Below are 18164 nucleotides of genomic sequence, written 5' to 3'. Positions count from 1 at the left end.
AGACAGAGGAGAGTGGAGATCTGAAGATGATCCACTCATAGTCACCTTGAGTCACCCCACTTGAAGTTTCACTAAAGAACTCAACACACAAAGAAATGTACATTACTCTCTCACAAGAGATCCCTATTCAATACATTGAACATGGTATACATCTCCTTGTTTACCAAAAGTGATATAAACAAAACAGCGTTAACTTGAAATAATGTAGTGTATGGTAAATTGCGTTGATATACTAGTGGTTAGCATACATGGGTATAACTTTGGTTTCACAACGGAATTATTACTTTCGTCACAGAGACATACCATAGATACACCTTGAAAACAGTACTAAGAACTCCAAATGTCCAAATGTTTGCAGGCAAATGAAAAAAAAGTTACGTGCAGGCTCATGGCTGACTTTATAACAACAGCCAGGTTCCAAACAACTCAAACTATTGCTTTCACCACTTTGAGACACTAGATGGCATACTTCAGTCAATATCATACAACTAAACAGTACATTAGCCCCATATACCCATCCCTAAACAGCGGGGGCCTTTGTGAAAAACTGACCTAACCAGCTTTCTTCGTTTTAGGATGAGGTTAAGAGGAGGGGAAGCAACTTTGCCAAGAGATACAGGGTGCCCACCTTTCAGTCAAGCCAGTCAGGTCCTCAAATGGGCAAAACCTGTAAGTTTAATAACTTGAAAAAGAAAAAAATGTTAAAACCCTGCACAGTAAGTGCCCACTAAGAAATTAGCTCATCAGACTGGAACAGTAAACATGTTTATTTTTGCTGCCAACATCATCTTTTTGAATGGTTGTTTATGTGATTTCTGTTGTTTCTGTAGCCATCCCAAAAGAACACTCAGTGAACTTGCACATTAGCTTTGTATCTTAAGACTGGTTTCTTTTCCACACAGCAGTGAGTTCTCGGTTTTGAAATCAACAGTCTAAGAGATTGAGAAATGTCTGCAAAAGTCACAAGTGAAAGTCTGCTCATAACAAACTGTCTTATTCTGTCTGGCTTTCTGTGTAACAACTATAGCCTTCAATCGCTAAAGCTATTTATGAAGCCAGCACTTTGATGATGATGCTGCCTCCTCTTTCTCCTATGCAGTCACACAGTGAATGGTCTCAGATCATCAGCTACATAGGGCCTTTGTGGCAGTTGACTCTGAAAGTATCACAGTAACACCACCAAACACCTTGAACTTTGTCTGCCCTGTGACGCTCATCCAAGCATTGTAAAACATTCTTCATTTCAAAAACTTTGTCAGATACAAGATTCACTTTGCTTTCACATCACTTTTTATTTTGGGATTTTTTAAACGGTGTCTCAACATCAGACAAATGGTATTACAATAAGAGGAACACAAAAAGCCTGACTGATCTGTGAAGATCCAATTAGGCAAATCTATATTTGGCGAACAATGTTTCATGGTCTGTTAAAAATAAATTTAAGCTCTCAAGCTAAGCATTGCGTCATTTTACAAACACCAAAGTTCAACTTCAATTAAAACAGCTACCTACAGCCATAAAAAGGTTAACAAGATCCGAAATTGTCTCTTCAAAAGAGTAAGCTCCTTAGTGAAGGACATTTTTGCCTTCATTAAATACAAAAGCTGTAAAGAGAAGTAGAGTAACATGTGAAGGATAACGTGCAACAAGAAGCTGAAGGCTGGAGTCAATCCAGCAGCCCTAAAATCAGCTTTTTATTATCTCACCTGCTGGGTTATGAAATGTTTTACCCATAATGAGTTTTTATATGGGTTTTGGGTTATTTTTGTGCAACTCAAGGGCTGAGGTAAAAATCCATCAACCCAACATTCATCGGTTGACTCAGAACCTGGGTTGTTTGCATATCAAATATCATTACGTCATCAAGTTGACAGATGTGCTCCACCAATCAGACCCCCTGTCAGGCTCCATGCACGGAGCAGCCATACATATCAGCATCACTGAATATTACAAATTACTCTACAACCAAACTTCAAATAACTGTCTTTACATTAAAATTGCTGTTCCTTTACATTTTATAACATTGATTATAGCAGTATTAATCAGTGTTTTGTAACCTTGAAGAGGAGTGAGGAGGCAAAGCAGTGGATATGACACCCTGCTGTACATCACATTAGTGTGTGTGCAGGAAGCTTAGGCTGCATACGCCACTAATAGTGTGGATTAACTGTCCGAACACTTGGCCATGGATCGGTTGTTTGTGATCTGCAGCATAGACTGGCTGTCTACGCTTTACAGTACGGACCTGTTGTCCGCGTTACACAGCATGGACTGTCTGTCAGTGCTCCACAGCTACATGAAATATGTCTAAAGCGAAGCTGAATTAAACTACCCTTTTCATGTGTGTATCGGTTCAAATATGTTGTTGAAATAACCCAGAATTGTAATTAATTTGACCCAAAATTGGGTAGAACATTTAACTCGTCTGCTGGGTAAAAAAGGACCAACCCATCTTGCTGAGTCAAGCTAACTATTGCTGGGCTGGTGCTATAATGACAAAACAATCATTTCATATCAAGATTCCTCCAACATTTTCAGTCCATACTAGACAACATGTACCACTTCTCAGAAAAAAAAAACCAAAACATCTTTCACCTTCCAGAAAGAACAATCCAAACATTTCTATAGACTGTTGTGAGATGTTTTAACCTTACAATGAAGCCAACATAAGGTCTGAAAGGAAATGGAAAAGAGCTACTTCAATTATCATTAATGAGCTCAATTTAATCATGTTAGCAAAGCTGACTGGTGGTGATTCACTGACTGGAACTATTAACGCAGACAGAGTGAGAAAGCTCATCACCCACCTGGCAACCAGTCCAAATTGACTCATGCTACGCTGCAATGATTTGCCACTGATTGTTGTTTGGTTAAGCTCATCATGTCTAATTTATGTTTTGTCACCTTTTTGCAGACACATGGAGTGTACAGCTGTATCATTTCAAGACAAAGAAAGCTGGTCAACAACAGAATCAATGGTTAACCACATCCAGCATTGAAAACTTCAAGTGCAGCAAGATCAAATCACATTTAGAACAACATTTTTCATGGACAGAAAAATAAAAGAAAATGCCAATGTTTACAGCATGACACCCTGTAATCAAACATCAATATCAGTATCAGCAGGAGTCAGACACTCCCGCCTGTGGCAAGAAAGACCAGTGAGACATTACAGAAAAATAATCTACTAGAAAATTTTCGCTGATGGTGTTTTGAAATTATCTTGTAATGCAGCCTCCGGGTATATGTCATCAGCCACACACATACATAAACATATACACATGCACAGATGAGCCAATGAGTAGGAGGAAGTGTTAAATCCCTCAGTCCTCCTCCTCCTCCTCTTAACCACCCTCACTCTTGAGTTTCATTATCAATTGTGCCCAGCTCTCGCAGGGCTCTGTAATTTTCAGATAAATAAATCATTAGTGTCTCCAGCATGAGGATTAATCAGTGTCTACTGCTGCGGCTGCTGCTGCATCTCTGTGGGAGTGTACCGTCCCTCCCACCAAATTCACATCAACCCCCATCAGCAGCAGCAGCTAGCTGGGCTACATCAGTTGGAAAAGGCGACTGTGGCGGCTGGATGCTGAAGTCTCAAGCTCAATTTTATCATCCTTCCTACTCTATATTTGTCCCTTCTTGATCATTCTGACATCTTTGGAATAACTCAGACATTACTAGAAAGCAAGTAAATCAGAATCATGCATATGGAGCATTTTAATGTGTGGCTTATCTAAATTAAAAATCTATGATTTGTGGATGATCTAAATTCATGAGAAGTGTGCATGCTGATTGAATCGCTTCCTTTGACTGTGAGGAGAGAGGGATGGTAGGAGGAACTGATGCAATGACATAAAGAAGACAGACAGAGAGAAGGAGAGAAGGAGACAGGTTGGAGAAGAAGGGAAAAGATGCTCTGCAGGACCCAAGTGGGGGAAGACAAGCCTGACTAATTGCTCACAGAGCACTCAGGCCACTGAAACACCTAATGGATTGTTTGTTTTCTCAAAATCAAATAGTACTTTGATGAGCCATGGATTTATTTAATTTGCAATGAGTGAATAATACTATTATAATTAAGTCAATCCCTGTAGCAGTGACACAGCTTTCAGTGTGGCTCTGGTTACAGCCAGCAGTTTGAAATAAATCAAATTAAAACAAGATTGAAAAAGTCTGAAAGAAACAGCATATTTATCTGGGATAAACTGTGTGCTTCTTTTAAAGTAAAATAGATAACACTAAAATAGCCTAAATCTGTGCGTGTTAACAAAAACAACACTGCAGTTGACTTTTTAATGTATTTTTTCCCAATATGTTTTCAAATTATTTCACAGCAAGATAATTCCTGACAGTGACTGCAACAACTTCTTTATTACCTTTAGTTACCAACACATTTTGCCATACAAAGATAAATATACAAAGATATACCTGCTTCTCTGGTAATAATAATAATTCTAGTGTTTCTGATTGATTGATCTCATTTATAACAATGCAAATAAATCTGACAGATCAAATTTAAAGTATGTGTTTCTTAAAGGTACAGTCTGCAGGACTTCCTAAAAAACAAATTGTCAACTTTTACAGGAATAACCCTGCTCAGTCATCACTTCTGGGACTCGTGTGTGACACACGTGTATCAGTGTCTGTGTCTGCCTTGAACCCTTAGTGCACAGTGACTTTGCGTGTCGATAGCGAAGCTATCCTGAGTGGCTATGATAGAGGAGTATCACGAAGAAAGAAAAGCATAACCAAAGTAAAACGAAACATCAAACAGATAAAGCTTTTTTCCAAAACAAGGTAAAGCTTGGCGCGACTTTAAATCGCTCTTGAGCACTTGGGAGAGCAGCACGGGACGGAGAGCAGCGTGAGTTGGCTTTCTGCAGAGAAAGTAAGTTTCAAAAAACCCAGTGACTAGCTTGTGCTAACATGCCAATTCGGGTGCACAGCTCTCAAGTCTCTCCCATGTAGAAATGGGATGCTGCAGGTGGTTGCTGCTAGTGAGTGTGTTCATGTGGTCGTGGTTGGAGGCAGTGGGTGTGCGCTGCCACTGGCACTGATCCAAGGAGGAGAAGCCCATTTGTGTTTAGTAGCAAGTAATGAAAATTCCTGCAGACCCTAACTGTGATAATATGGAAAGATAATATTGTATATGTATATTTTTTATCTTACTGGGTCCAAAAAGTTATTAATCCCCAAACACAAAAGGATGGCTTGTGATTCCATGAGCAAGTCTGTCTATGGTGAAGAGCCACAGAGGGAGACTGACACATGAAACAAACGCACAGTTTGACAGTTCCAGGCCAGCACACCTCTATCCAGGAAGAAATGACTGACAGGTGTGCGGTTCAGTCCCTCAAGAGGCCACAGTCAAAAGCACAAACTCATGAAATACAGTTTCTACCATCACCAAATACACAGTGGTTAACATCCTGACACAAAGTGGTAACTAATGACCAGACTATCTATCTGTGATTGACTTCAGGTTGGATTGAACAGAGCATTTAAGAATCAGTTTTTACTGGATATGCACCATAAAGACATTTTTAATAGATAATAACTTTTCTTTTATTCTTATGAAATGTCTTTATCAAGTTCATAACCAATGGGCCCAAGATATATTTACATTCCTGGTTTATAATCATCTCAATCATTATAGTCATCTTTCAAGTCAACACCTGTAAGGACTGAAATTTGATGATAGGTAGAGTCAATGAATAATGTACTCTATTGTGCAAGAGTTTATGTTAAAATCTCTATTAAAATGTCTCACCCCAAAACGCAATATTTATCAACTAAGAAAATTCAAAAAGCTTTGGTAATTTAAATATGTTTTTAATTCACACCCAACACTGCTTCACCTTTCAGTAGACCTTTGATATCCCTCACTAACTGTTAAACGTAAGCATCTTTGTTCCAGTAAAATGATGCTATGCTTGATCACTTGCTTGCATAGTGAAATGCAGTTGTTCTATCAAAGCCTACGTTATCAAAGCTAAAAAAAAAAAAAAGTCAGACAGATTTCAAATTTACTCTGAGCCCCTTGAGCCATAAGCTGTGCTTTGGATGTCTGTTTGCCAAACGTGATCCAGCAACACTTAGGGATTAGCATTCTTCTCAGGGAGAAAAGCTTGAAGTTGGCGTAAAGTCTTGTTGATGGGGAAAGACACTGACAAGGACATGACACATACATCAGACAATATTTGATCATTTAATAAAGGATTTGTCATTTTTGCACGTACATGTATATATTTATAGGCACTTTGTGGGAAAAAAAAAGGCTCAGATTTGGTCAAACAGGAAAAGAGCTGGGTTTGTGAACACACACACACACACACACACACACACACACACACACACACACACACACACACACACACACACACACACACACACACACACACACACATACACACACAGGGAGAGAGAAGGAAACCATTGCTATTCTCATAGCTTACATTTCTTTTTCCTCAGATTTCTTTGTGAACCTTACTGAGACCTTATGTTGTCTTATTCCTTGAAAAAAAAATCAGTAAATGTGTGCATATAAGAGGCTATAAGCCACTTGTTCTCCTCTCTGGTTGAGTTGTGTGGTCTGTTCCTCTTAAAAGGTCTCTCTTACTTGCCCTCTCTTTTCATTTCTCTAAATCCCTCTCTCCCTCCCCTTTTATTTGTTTCAGCTTGTGTCTGCGTAGACATCAGAATGTCAAATGATAGGGGATAAGAAGCGAGACAACAATAGCCCCCATTGTCAGGGAAAAACAACACAGAGGAAACATCTTATTACCCCTGTGAGCTTATGCACACCAGCACTCCAAAGCACCATTGGCATTCAGCTGAGACAGATGTGAAAAAAGGAAAAACGATAGAGGATATCAGAAGGAGACGCTGAAGACGGAGAAGCTTGGTTGGAAATATAGAGCAGAGGGACGAGGAAAAGGGGAAGGGGGGGAGGAGGGAAAGAGGAGGTTGAGATAGAAGCAGTGTCAGAGGTGGGGCCTGTCTGCAGGCAGCTAAGATGGGGTTAAAAAATGAGGGGGGGCTAGCTTTGAGTGGAGATAGAAGCAATTTCAATTATCATCAGCGAACATATGACACCAAATATGTTCCAGAATCACTCCGTTTGACTAGAACGGCGGAGCAACTCGAGGTTTCTTTGATCTTTTGATAGAGCATGCATTGCAATCACTCAGGAAAGCAACTCAAGAGGAGGCTAGCAGCCCTTCTTTACCACAGCTGTGCTGTCTTTGTTGTCATCAAGACATTTGTTTTATTCCAAAATATGATCCAAATCACACATCTACACAAATATCCCTCCCATGTCACAAAATAACCAAACAACCATTAACCATGAACTTTTTTCCCATTTTACTTTCAGGAAGGCTGTAACGTGTCTCACTTAAAGAGACACATGAGGATAATAATCTAACATTCCAAGTCAAACAAGAACGCAGAGGGATGGAGGAGAGAATTAAGTGAAGTTACTGGTTTTCACATCAGATTCACCAAGCAGGTCAAGTGTCCTTCAGTGTATGGCAAGTATGTTCCACTGTTTATCTCTACACATGCTGAAGTGGCTCTCAACAACAGATGCATGCACCCAAGTCCTGACCTTCAGAAAAAGCTTTTAATGAGCTCTCCAAGGACAGAGATATGTGACCTAATCATTTAGGGGGCCATCCAAGGTAATTCAAACAGCAGTCACGCAGAACTCACACAGGCAACTCAATGTGAACAGCACAGTTTAACAGTCGTTTAATGCAAAAGGGACTTTTTTCTTTGAAAATAAATACAAGATAGCCAGCACTGCAATACAAGGTAGTCACTGAGCTATCTTGCAGACTTGAGTCAGCTTGTTCCTCTAAAGGTACCTTCAGACAGTAATCAAAATTAGGATATTTGGTTTGTATGGCTTAAAAAAAACAAGTAAGGTACAGTTTGAACATGAAATCATCCACAGTGACATGACAACAACTTACTTCTATTATTCCAATATGTGGGTCCGTCTGTACTCCATATAAACTTATCCATACATTATCTTGAGAAAAATAATAAGTTCTCTTTGTGTGATAGTTTAAATATTTCTGTTTAACTGGATCATTTGCGGCAGGCTTAAGAGATCCCCTTAGATCCAGCTGATTTTGTTTGGCTAAAACACCTCAACACAAAATGATTCTCTATCTTTTGTATTAACCAGGTGGATATTTTCATGGAGTACTGAATGTTAAAATATGAAATCCATCAATAGTACTCTGAAAAGATTCTTTTTTTGAACAAACTCACCTTTCTAGCTTTAATTTCACAAGGATTTATGGTTTTTCTTTATTAAAAAACAAAACAGGATCAAGTTGTGAGAGCATGAATCAGCCTGTGAACCCTGGAGGAATTGTTTGTATTATAAACAAAGCCAGGTTTAAATTGCTACATCTTCCTCAACCCTGTCAACACAGTTCACTTATCAATGAACTATCCCTCCTTCAAACTAGGGCTGAACGATTTTAAGAAAAGATTGATTTGCAATTTTTCTGGCAGATATTGTGATTTCAATTCGATTCACGATTTTCTTCAAATCAAGCTTTGGGATATTCACATGTAGGGCTGAACGATTTTAGGAAAAGATCTAATTTTTCTGGCAGATATTGCAATTCACAATTTTTTAATCATTAATAGTGATGATAAATAATCAGTTTTCATCAACTTCTACTCCTAAACAGAGGCTTTGTGTTGTTGACCTACTTACCAGCACTTTTAACATATAGATTGTCTACAAATTTGTAAAACAGAATGTGTATAATACTTGACATATCCTGAGTCAGTCAGGAGCACTGCAAAAAATTGCTGCTTTAGCGATCTCAAAATTGCATTGTCTAAAATTGTGATTTCGATATGAAAACGATAAATTGTTCAGCCCTACTTCAAACACACATGTAATTTTCTTGTCTATGTAACCGATTAGGTAGAGCTCCTTAGGGGAAAAAGGTTACAGCTTAGTACAACCAAGAAATGTAAGGAGGTTAAAGGGACAGAAAAAAAACAAAGAATCTCTACAGAGCCTCCCTGTCCACAGGCCTTCTACACAACGGAGCACTGAGTGTCTTCTTCCGAAAAGTGTTCAACGACAATCCAAATTTTAAGCTCAAAGAATGTCCAAAAACTACCAACTGTCTGAAAAATATCCAAACAGTGAACAGAGAGTTGAGCTGGCAGAAAAGTGGTGTAAATCTGTTGACTCCTGTTTTTAATGACAGAGCAATGTGAGTGAAAACACGGCTCTATCCCAGGGGAGGCGTGAGCATTCATGTGGACGACCACCCTATTACAGGTGCGAGATGGGGCTAAATGGAGAAAAATGATGTCCAGTCAGGCGGACAGGACCTTGTCCCCAAGCAGTTGTTTGGTAGTTTGATCTACAGCACAGGTCACCTTGTCCAACCACTTACAACACAGCTACAGCACACCCAAACCCAATTCTCAACACATCAGGGGACGGGAAGATGAATCGTTGGGTCAACATGATTGGACTGCCTTCTCGCACCTCTGTGCAGCATCCCTTAAACACTTAACCTTCAATTCAGAAAAAAATGGCGTGATATTCCCCACGAGGCAACAAAGATGTGAGTCAAATTCAGGGCTTATTCAACCTTAGGTGCTGTAACTGCATGTATTCAAAATTATCTCTAAATGCAGAAGCTCTGGCCAATGCGAGGCGTTTCGCTGTGTTTGGCTTGGAGCCTCCAGGATGTAAAGTATCAAAGAGAAAAAAGCAGCTTTAAGAGATACCAGTGGGAAGAAACCTATGAAACATGAATACAAAGGCATTAAGGCTGAGCTCTTACAGTCATTCATCAGCAGATAAATGTAGCAAAGCCAGTTACATGCAGTGCAGTGTGCAGATTATAGTACAGCACCATGAAAGATACATCATCTTAACAGCCTTGCCTTCACTAGTGTTAATTTAATTAAGAAAAAAATATTACTATAAAGTAATAAAGGTTCAGTCAGAGGATAATACAAGACCCTAAAAGATTAGAGCAGGTGAAGTGTGTATGTCAAATCTGACAGCGCAGCAGTCAAAGTGCCTCTTAATGTCAGGATACACACACCAAGTGTAGATGTTAGGAGACTAACTAATTTGAGTTAACTTGAGTTTGTTTCAAATAATAAGTTATATTAATTTGATTTTTTGTTCAAATTTATTAAAATGCTTTCTTTTACAGACATGAAACAGCAGAATCAAGTAGTGATCTCAGAGAGAGGAGATTTAACTTTTTCACACAATTTATTTGACATTTGAATTCAGGCTTGATTAATTAACATCTTTATCTCTTTTCACTTTATAGTAATTTAACATTAAAGCCCTGTTAGAGCTCAAAACGATCCAAAACTTAATGGTGGGTTGGAAAGTTCATTTGTAAAAGGTAAATGTTTCAGAAGCAGACACTTCAGTCAACACATCCCCTAGCATAGAGATGCACAAGGACTACTGCCTTTTTTTTTTTTTTTTAAACAGATTATTTGGAGTACAGGGCATAATGTTGTAAGAGGTGGTAATTTACCACCCTACTGAATACAGACATTTCTGGTATTTGAAAGTTGCATGGATCTAATGAACACAGATGCAAACACTTCATGCTACAGCAGGATCTGACATTTGAGAAGGAACATTTCAATCAGGATCCAATCTAAATTTTCAAAAGGGAGGCATATGTCCAGGTGCCATACATTCACGTTGGCCGTCATAAAGCTAAAATCGCTGCCGAATGCCAATGCGTCTGTAAAACCGAGCGCTATAAGTGCGCCCAGCCTCATAGAGTTGATGAGAGAATGATAAAATATGGTATGGTGCAGTGATGTAGAACAGCAGCCACACTTCGCTTTATTACAGAACACACGTGCACGACCAGATACGTCACAACATCGGCTTTACAACACCCCACGGTAACTCTACAAGGACAAACGGCTCAAAGAGCGAAAACGAACTACAACCACGGTATAGTCTGTTAGCTTTGCACTGACAACTCTGTGACTTCAGAGTCAGCAGTGTGGAAATACATCAAACCAGAAAGTGAGGACAGTCCAACAGCCACATGCTCTGCGATCTTTTCAAGAGGTTTACAGCTGGACGAAAACATCCTGAAACATAATGCAACGTAGTTCACTTACAGAGGAAAGGCTGCTCCGCTGCTTCTGGGCTTTAAAAGAACGGACAATGATCCACGGAGAGAGGACGACAGCGCCCAAAAAGCTCTGAGAAGAAGGTGAGACGCAGTTTATGCCATCTTGGTTACCGACGGTATATCCTTCCGTTCAGACACTTGGTTTAACAGCCTGCTTCACTGCTGCTACACAGCACACAGTCCGTAGCAACATGAGGATGTGATGGTGAGATCAGTTTGACCACATAAGTTTGCCCGGTGTTTCTGCTGAGCCTCGCAGCACACTAGATTGATCCCTTAGCATGGATAGTTCAGGTCAGTTAAAGTTGCAATCCAGTTTGTAGCAAAATAAATGTTTCCCTGAGAGGAGAAAACACTAGATAGTCCTGTTGGTGTCCGTTCGAAGTCTCTCTCCGTCTTCGGAGAGTTGCGTTCAGGGCACCCTCTGATTTTAGCGTACTGAATGACATGCTAAAAGTTGTCCACCATTCAGGGTTTTCTGAAAGCCTTAAGAAGCAAAGATTTTTTTCAACTACATTTAGCGAGCAAACCGGTCATGTTCTGCAAATGTTATGAGAAGACACCAAATTCAAAGCGATATTAATGAAATTCTCCCATCTCCTGCGTCATGTTAAGACATGTTTCCAGCTTATTGTGATACATTCATGTAACCTCGGAAACTTGAGAATCAGACGATTACCCCAGTGATTTCAGTTTTTGGATTGGACAAATGGCTTGTAAATGCCAGGCATTTAAAAACGAGTGGTATTTTGATCCCACAGACGGGTTTGGGGTCCAGAGGGATTTAACTTCAAAACTAACTGGACTAAGTTAAATGGACTTAATAAACTTTAACTATTATTTTTCACTATTCAGTATTGTTAACACACACAAAAAAGACTGTCCTGCTTCACTTTCTCACTTCTTCAGCAAAGATTAGCGCCAAACCCAAAAATCCGATCAGGGCTTGGTATCGGCTGATACTCAATATTAAATAATCCGGATTGGGGTCCAGGCAAAAAAAAAAGCTGATCAGGACATCCCTAAAGGCAATTAAACAATTCTGATCCCTAAATATTTGTCCAATACCATAGTGTACATAGTTTTTTGGGTTGGGTTCTGGGACAACAGAGGCAATTTTAGCTCCACTGCCTTCTGCACAGAGGATGTTTTTATGTCAGCTGTTGGGAGATATTACTTACTCCATCTAGAAGGGAATTGAAAATATCAGATGTGTTGTGCATTTCGACCGACAGAATCAGGAAAGAAATATTTAAGTTAAGCTACATCGTAGCCGAAAACATAAAGTCAGTCCCTGGTTCTCCAACACACACAAAGGCGCACAGCCTTTTCATTAAACACACTATCAAACACTTACTTGGTCTTTGCCTTTATGCAGAGCCTAGGTATCAGGACTCACACTGATAAAGTTGTTTTATACCCAAATATATTCAGTGAAACTTATATTTGGCTAGTTTAATTAAGGTTCATCTTGCTGCTCAGGTATTCATGTCTCACTTAACCAAAATTGGCTCTTTGTTACAGCTCAAAATAGCTTCTACTGATAAGAACTGCTTTGGCAATTACTATTTTCCAAGCTCTATAAAGCTTTGATCCTTCTTGCACTGGCACAACAATTAACCCCACGGCCATATCACTGCTACAGATGAGAGCAGAAGGCAGCAAAGAGTTTCTCTTCCTTTGCTTTAGATCCTGGTTACCATATCAACTTCGCGGTATAACAGCTACAGCATGCAGCAGAGGGACTTGACATACCTATAATGAAATGTCAGTAAAGGAAAGCGTGAACAATCACTATACAGTCACATAGATACTTGTAACAAAGGAAGTGTTGTCTTAGTAAAGAGCTCCATATAGACAACCTCATCACCACCTCACCTTGTTATTTTGTCAAGATGATTGAGACTTCTTTCAAAAAAAAAAAAACTATTGTTGTTGTAGATGAAAGCAGTATAGTTGTGTGCATTTATTTGTGAACATTCTAATGGATTTGTGTGTTCATGTTCACATGCAGGATTCAAAGGCCAATCCTTGACATCTATGGGTGAAGTCTCTGTGGGTGAAGTCTCTGTAATTCTCTTTAGAGCAATTATCCTGTATGACCTATGAAACACCCTGGCTTTTCCAAGATTGTTTGCAAGCTCATGACAATTGCACTTGATAGAGCTGATAAAGACTGTTGGTATTAGTGTGTGTCCTACTCTGAGGTGTGTTATTATTTCATGCTTTAAGACCATGCTTTGTGGGCACCTTAAGAGGTCTTTGCGGGTGACCAGGTGCCCACTGGCACTGCGTTGGTGACCCCTGGTATAGATTGACTTCAATGTGCTATTGCTTTTACCTCTGTAACCGTGTTTATTTCTAACAATAATCAGCGTGCTTAACGTTAAGCCACACAATGAATGCATCAATCAGTCACAGAAAAAAAGGTGTTTAATCTCAGTACAGTCAAAGATAAATGGCTTCTCCTGTCAAACATATAGAATTGTTAATTCAGTCAGTACACCCAGTCCACTGCTTGTATAGAAAAGAAAATCACTTTCAATAGCAACCACATTAGCAATGGCTGGAAGCAAAGAACATCAGGGTTCAGTAATCTGTCTGCAGTCTCCTCCTCCTCCTCTTCTTCATCTTCCTCTCCTCTTCTAATCGATACCAGTCTCCAGAGCACACACCAGGTTTAAGAGGTTGCTAGAGCACAGTTCCCCATCTCTAGCCTTCAGCAGATTAAGCCAGTACAGGAAGGACAGTATAATAACTCCCTGCAACAAACCCATGAGCTTTCAACGGTTTCCTTTTTTCCCCTCAGCTTAACTCATTACGCTCATTAAGATGGTAAAACCAAGATGAGGAGATCTGAGGGAACCTGGTCAGTCCAGTAGCACTACCCCTACAGGTGCACTGGAACTGCAACAGACCAGATGAAACACTGTTGGACACTTTTTCTCACAGTATTGTTCTCTGTTGAACAGATACCCCCAGCCTTCAATCTGCCACTCTCTCCTGCATATGTTTTACTTTTCAGAGATCACGGTCTCTCCTGTTACCTCAGCCTCCTCCAGGCCCAGCTTAATCACCACATGTGTCTCAGATGGTAGCCATAACACTGATGCTTAGCGGGGGAGCTATGCGTCCTCTCTTGAGAAAGTAAAATTATGAAACCTAGCAGCTACAATTCTTTCTGAGGGAGAGAACATGTTTTTAGTGAGTGATAAAGATAGCCCAGCATCAAATATAGACCCAATTCTTGAATAAAAGGTAGGTGTCAAACTGAAGTGTTATTCAAAGCAGCTGTGAATGGGGCAAAACAGAGCTGAGATAGAAAGGAGTCTATCAGCAGCAACAAGAGTATCAACTCTCTAAAATAACCATTTCCTGAAGCTCAAAGTATCTGCCTAATATGGCTGTGACCACATTCTGAAAATGAGGGTGGAAGAAAGAGGGAGACGTCAGGAATTAAATCATCATTGTTCAATTTGATTTCTTAAAACAAAATCCAAAAAGTAGAACTGAGGATGCTTTCTAAAGATAAATAAAGATCACATTTGGAGCAAAGTCTGAATCTGTGCAGTTTCTGAAACCCTGGCAAGAGCGAGCTTTAATTGGAAGTCCAGCAAATGTAGATTATCAGAGCAGTGCTATTTTAAGTGTCTATTATATCATCAGAGGAAGTCATAGCTCTTCCTCCACCAGAGGCCACACAACCTCTGTCATGCTTCACTGCATTTCTATGCCCATAAACTCAACTCGAACGAGTATTGCTGAATATCTGAGTAATCAGCTAAATTTAGGTTTTACACCTCATGAGCAATGACCATGTGGGATGCTGTTTTTTTTCCATTTAGACTTTTAGCTTTTCAGGCAACCAACCTCATCAAACAGGAAAATTTTAAAAACCAATCTACTTTTCCATCCACTCATTTAATGTCTGGCACTCAAGCAGTTTTGTATGTGTGCTGTCACTGAATCTAAAAAAAGGAAGGATCCAGAACTTCTAAATTACAGAGGAATTTGGGCACAACAGGGTTGACAAATTATATGAACTAGTGAGCAGTGGGGTAGAGGTGGGCAAGCTGTTTCAGTACCAGTGCTCCACTAGCAGGCAGTATATTTTCCAAGAGAAATGTTTTAAATTAGTTCAACAAACCGGAGCAAGAGAACAACAGGTCCAAGTTAGAGAATCGTTTGGGAGTTGGAAGGAATCAACATATAATGCCAAATAAGTCTTGTAATAAAAACCTTCCTGTGTAAAATAACGACACCTTTGACAGTGGAGTGCTTAGCTATTGACACGTAACACTGCGGTTTTCCTTTGTGTTGATCACTCAACCAGCCCATTTCTGGCTAAGTGTGACAATTTTTAGCTTGTTTTCAGTTTGGCTGTAAAAAATGCAGAATCCGTCTGATTAAATCTGTGCCCCAAGACTCTGTACAAACCAGTTAGAGCCAATATTAGAATACAATTTTATCTCCTCCAGACTTATGGGATTCTCAAGGGTACTGTGTGATTCTACAGTGTCCAATAAGTCTCCAGAGTCAGGCTGTTAACTATAAAGACATTACTGATTTAATAAAGTGCTAAGATCTTTGATGGCTTAATATTTCAGCTTCAGTGTAGTACTTTTTGTGTTCCTCCATCAAATGTAGTGTATATATTTTGTGCAGGTAGTATAAGTCAAAGAACTGTTGCAGTTAAGCTGAGTTGCCTTGATCGGTGTGTTATTGGTTTTCCGGTGATTACCTGTGTTATATCTTTGTGGCATCTAAGCTCTTTCTCATAATATCAGAGGGGAAGTTATTGGATTTTTGAGACCTTACTGTATCTTTGGTTGGTAGATACTGTCAGCATATTTGTATTTAAACCATTGCTTTGGATCCTATCTTCTTAAGAGAGAAACTTAAAAAAAATTCACATTACCACTAAATTTCTTCTCCTACTTTGGAGAAGATCATCTCAGTGGTACAATCCTCCCCCACTCAGCTATATCTGTGAATGAGACAGTTCAGATAAGTTTAGCTGTTGTCTTTTGTTGCCACTGACTAGTTAACTGAGGAGATCTTTAAGAATAACTTTTATGATGACAAGCACATGTCTCTATGGTGTCATTGACCAGTTTCACAGAGAAAGAACTTTTGCCAAAGTAGACTTTTCTGGAGTTCATTTTTGTGGTGCTGGCTTAAGCATGTCATTTTCATAAACTACAGTACAATAACAAACATAAACAAATTGACCAGTATGGTTACTCACAGGTCGATGGTTGTGATAACAGAATATCAGAATTCCAAAATACTAGCTATTATTTTGTCTTTACTTAAATGCTGCCAAAGAACAGAGTCCAAAAAATATATAAATAAACTGATAAATAAATAAAAACAGTGGATTAGAAGGTACGGGGTAGAACACACTGCTGTCGGTGTATGTGAGCATGTGTGGATCACAGAACCCAAAGCAAGCAAGGGCACAAGTCCAAACAGTTTGTGGATACACACTCACAACAATCTGGAGAGAAAAATAAAATTAACAGTTACAGTAAACTGAATATAACTTACATAATAAATGAAACACAATTTAATAAAGGACACTGGTGGTGGACACTGACATCTTTAAATACCTTAAAGGTTCCCACTTTAGTTTCAGCCCATGCACTTGTAACATGCATCACACATTACAGCCATTACATTACAAAACTAAGTACTGTAGTCTTTAAATCAAGGGACTAAAAACACATTATCACTTTAGTTCAAGAGGTTTGGAAGGCCACACATTTTCTGAAGTTTAAACTGTAACAGTGTAAACTTTACAAAGCAGTCTCAGGGTTGGAGTCAAGTCACCAAACCTTGAGATCAAGTTGGGTCTGAAGTCCTCTAAGTCGGGTCATCAGAGGAGAATTCAAGTCATTGTAATCAAATCCCTCATTATAAATCCAACACTAACATCAAAGCCCTCTATACCAATATATAAGTCATAGATATTTCCAAATTCTCTCTGTCTTTTGAGACATAATGCACTGAATGCTTGAGTCCAAGTACAAGTCTGAGTCATCAGATCTCAAGTCTAGGCTCAGAGCCTAAATGGCTTTGGAGCTGTCGTCCACAGTCTAATCCGTATTTGCAACCTTAAACCATTCTTAATGCAACAGTGACTATTTGATGTAGTCTATAGAGGAAGATCATTACTGCAGCCATGAATATCAGCTTTGATAAGGTCAATATTGATAGTTCCACAGTAATAGAACATGCATGTGTGCATACATGTGAGTGAGTGTGTGATGGTGTGTGTGATGGTGTGTGTGAACGGGTTGGTTGGAGGTGTCATGAGGTCTATCTACAGTGGACTAAATGAGGAGCTTCAGGCAGCAAGACTTCAATTATCTAGTCACCTCATCTTGCAGGTCAGACAGATACTGTGATCAGCATGAGCTTTCAGGTAATTATAAGTTCTTCTGCTCCTTTATTTTTTTATCGAACAGCACCTCTACTGATGAAAGACACACATGGAATAGTTAGCACACAGTGTAAAGGGCAACTTAAGAGGAATCTTTCGTATAGCTGTGAATTCGTGACTCTGTGGGTGTGAGATCTTTCAACTGTATGGTTTTGAAGTGTGTCTCTAAACGTGATAAAGGATTAGGAGATAAACCTGTATTTATGACAGATCCTAATGAAAGAACATTTTCTTGTCCTTGTGAGAGTTAAATGTCAAGCAGGACTCGTAGGCTCAAGGACTCTGGAGAAAATCACTTCTGCACTTGTATGAAATTACCACTGAGCACAGATAACAGTTGTGGCAGCTGATTATCAGGTTAAAGTTCATTAAATCAGTTAATTTATTCTAAAAAAGTAAAATAGTCTGCCCTTTAGCTTGTTTGTGATAACATTAGAAGCTTGGTGGTATGTGTGCTATATCAGCCACTGGACACCATGAAGCCAAATGTGGTCTGACTATTGCCTTAAGGCACATTTATGCTCAATGTTAAATATGGTTTC

The 18164-nt window shown here is 39.3% G+C and overlaps 1 protein-coding gene across 4 annotated transcripts in view; it reads right to left on the bottom strand.

Moving 5' to 3' along the window:
* The window catches only part of grik4 (glutamate receptor, ionotropic, kainate 4), a 348334-nt gene that overhangs the window by 312270 nt on the left and 17900 nt on the right, over positions 1–18164 (bottom strand). The window contains exon 1 of one of the 4 annotated variants that reach the window (XM_074678962.1): positions 11164–11284. The exons of the other annotated variants lie outside the window; for them this stretch is intronic. The gene's annotated coding sequence lies outside the window, so the exon portion shown is untranslated. Of the gene's footprint in view, positions 1–11163; positions 11285–18164 lie in introns of those variants that run through there. 4 annotated transcript variants of the gene reach the window in all.

The sequence above is a fragment of the Halichoeres trimaculatus genome, unplaced genomic scaffold, assembly GCF_033239565.1.
Source record: "Halichoeres trimaculatus isolate MK-OKI-2021-1 unplaced genomic scaffold, fHalTri1.1 fHalTri1_scaffold_9, whole genome shotgun sequence".
NCBI lineage: Eukaryota > Metazoa > Chordata > Actinopteri > Labriformes > Labridae > Halichoeres > Halichoeres trimaculatus.
The sequence above is the reverse complement of the archived record's forward strand: the minus strand, read 5'-3'. Positions and strand labels throughout refer to the sequence as shown.